Consider the following 2,818-nt stretch of genomic DNA (forward strand, 5'->3'; position numbering starts at 1 on the left):
TTTTGGGCATCAGCCCTAAAACCCTGTTAATATGACCTCAGAATCATTCTAGATACGACTGTTCATGTTTGTGTCTTCATTTTACAGCTTCTGACATTCATCTGTATCATTAATATAAAAAATAGGCAGCATCAGAAACCTCCTCCCTTCTGAGGTGCATTTTATTTGCACGTTAAAATCCTAAAAGAAACGTCTCCTCATCGGCTTAAAGGACGAGTTTGCATCAGTAATTAGCTTCACTAAGCTCAGCTCCTCCAGTCACCTCCGTCCTTTCTCTTCCAAAACCACTTTTTCAGACTGAAAACTGATTTATTCCGTCTGAACGGAGCTGCAGGCAGTTTAGTCTCAGTTTGTACCTGATGTTCTCAACATCAGACAAGTAGGCAGTAATAAAATACAGTTTCCAGGTACTTTCTATAATTGAGCTAATGTTCAGGTACACTAGACTGCAGTCTAAGCTTCCCTGCTTAGCCGTGCAGTCTGGAGGGCAGAGGTTTGCTAACAGGCTTCACTTTTCCATCAGGTGGGAAAACAACAGAAACACTGTAGTTAGTAGGGACGCACGATAAATGATCGATCTGATGAACTAACACCTTTATTATCGGAATCATATCGGAAAATGAAATTTTGGCCGATGATTAAGCAGATAAGAATCCAACGGTGCTTTAACGTACGTAGCTGCTGTTGGATCGAGCCACGCCGACGCAGCCGAACAAACATGTTCGGATGTTTGTCACAGTTTCAGAGGAACAACGCTCTACGTTTCAACACAACTAATCTTTCAAGTCGCTTTCAAGTTCGGCGCCGCAACGAAGATGTGCTAACGAAGCAGCAGCTAAAGTTAGCAGTATCCCAGAGAGCGGAGCGTCTTCTCAACAAGCACTGGGAAGCTAACCAGCCTCGCTAACCATCAGGTGTGCAGAACTTACAGGTTATTAACTTCTTTTTAATTTACAAAAACGTGAAGGATTTATGGGAAAACAAACCCATTTCATGCGTCACTAGCAGGACTGAACCATTTCAAGGAAATATGTAATTGAAATTATTATTTTGACTGATATTGTGATACGACTTAAGATACTAGGAGGAAAGATCATTTTAAAACATATTTAAATGATTATGGCGTGATTTCTGCACCAAATAATGTTTTCTTAAGTCTCTGTAACATGTAGGCCGAGCGTCTCTGCAGCACAACAATACTTCATTTAAAATAATATTTTGACACTTTAACAAATACAGCTTCCCCTGCGAATAGAAAATTTCAGCAGACCTTGTTGTGATTTCGATAAAATTTAGATTAACTGTTCGGCCCTAATCACCAGTAGTTAGTGAAGCGCTTCTGAACATTTGGACAGAGCCGGGCTAGCTGTTTCTTTATGCTAAGCTAGGCTAACTAGGCTGGACTTCCTGGTTTGTCCCCCCCCCCGCTGAGCCTACAGGTTCAGACCCGTAAGTAAATTGAACTCTGTTGCCTCGCCGCATAGCTTTCAGGTGAACAGCCTTTTAGGGAAGCAGTTACGGCACCGTGCGAGGTCAGCTAGCGAGCTAACGTTCGCCTGCCGAGAAGGGAAACAGCTGACAGACGCCTCGGGAATCAAACCAAACAAGTTTGGTTGGTTACAGTCACGGCCTGATGAGATAATTCAGTGTTCGGTTCTCGCTAACTTTTCCAAAATCTAAGCGAAAAAAGTACAAACATTTTTGACATTTGTGGATGAGTTCGGCTTGTTTACCCGCCATCTTGTCTCATTCTTCACTCTTATTCATCTCTAGAAAATGTTTGTAACTTTCGTCGCGAAGATTAAAACTTATGGAGTTCACACTGCAGCGTAATCCACCAGGAATGCGGCGCTAGCGTGCACGCGATTGGCCGAAGCAGCGTCTTGCCTGGATGACGTCACGTTGCTGCTGTTCTGCAGGGCGATGAGGTCTGAACGCGAAGAGGCTCAGACGGACATCCGCCTCGTGTTTGTGTGTTCAGCACGGAGCTGGAGCCGGGACGTGGTTAGCCTAGCTTAGCATAAAGACTGAAAGCTACCCTACATCTAAAAATGGAGTTTTAAAACAAAAACGATCAACGTCCACACCACAGTTTTAGCTGCGTCTCAGAACGGATCTCTGTCTGCATTAAAGCGACTGAAAAGGCAAACAAAATGGCCGTTCACGTACGCCGGGCATGTGCATGGCGGTGTAAACGGGAAGCAGATCGTCTACTCCGCAGCTGCAGGAGATTCGGCTAAAGAAGAACGTTCTACTAGAGACGAGCGAAGAGCAGCGATGGTGAAGAACCACAGCAGAGGTTTCTTTGAACTGTTCCTGAGAGGAACACGGGAGGACAAAGAGACTGTGGCGGCGGGAAACAGGCCGGGAGACGTCGCAAATACGGAGACGTGCACAGTTATTATTATTATTATTATTAAGTGTTTGAGTGTTATTTACACAGAACACTTTAAAAAACTGAGGTTTAAAAGGAAGGAGTGTGGATGGAGCCTGAGGAGCACCTGTGGACCCTGCTGGACTCAAACCAGCGGCGACCCCCCAGTACAGAAGCACCCTGCTGGGTCCAACAGGTCCAGGTGGTTTACTGTCCGGCCTTCCTGTCTATAGGACGCAGACACACCTCCACCCCGCTGTGCAGGGCTGTTGCATAACGCCAGCCTAGTTTCTAACCAACTTACAGTAAACAGCAGCCTATAAGGGGAGGGGGGGGGAGGAAAGGGGGAGGGGGGTCCAGCTCTAATGTTAACTGCTGGAAAGCGGATGAAGCTTTAACACAGTATGAACCCCCCCCCCCCCCCCCCCCCCCCCCCCCCCCCCC

At 46.2% G+C, this 2,818-nt stretch overlaps 1 protein-coding gene across 6 annotated transcripts in view; it reads right to left on the minus strand.

The window, feature by feature from the left end:
- LOC123960188 (far upstream element-binding protein 3-like) overlaps positions 1-2,818 on the minus strand; it is a gene marked incomplete at its 3' end in the record, with an annotated part of 14,398 nt that overhangs the window by 10,760 nt on the left and 820 nt on the right.

The sequence above is a fragment of the Micropterus dolomieu genome, linkage group LG21, assembly GCF_021292245.1.
Source record: "Micropterus dolomieu isolate WLL.071019.BEF.003 ecotype Adirondacks linkage group LG21, ASM2129224v1, whole genome shotgun sequence".
In the NCBI taxonomy this organism is placed as follows: domain Eukaryota; kingdom Metazoa; phylum Chordata; class Actinopteri; order Centrarchiformes; family Centrarchidae; genus Micropterus; species Micropterus dolomieu.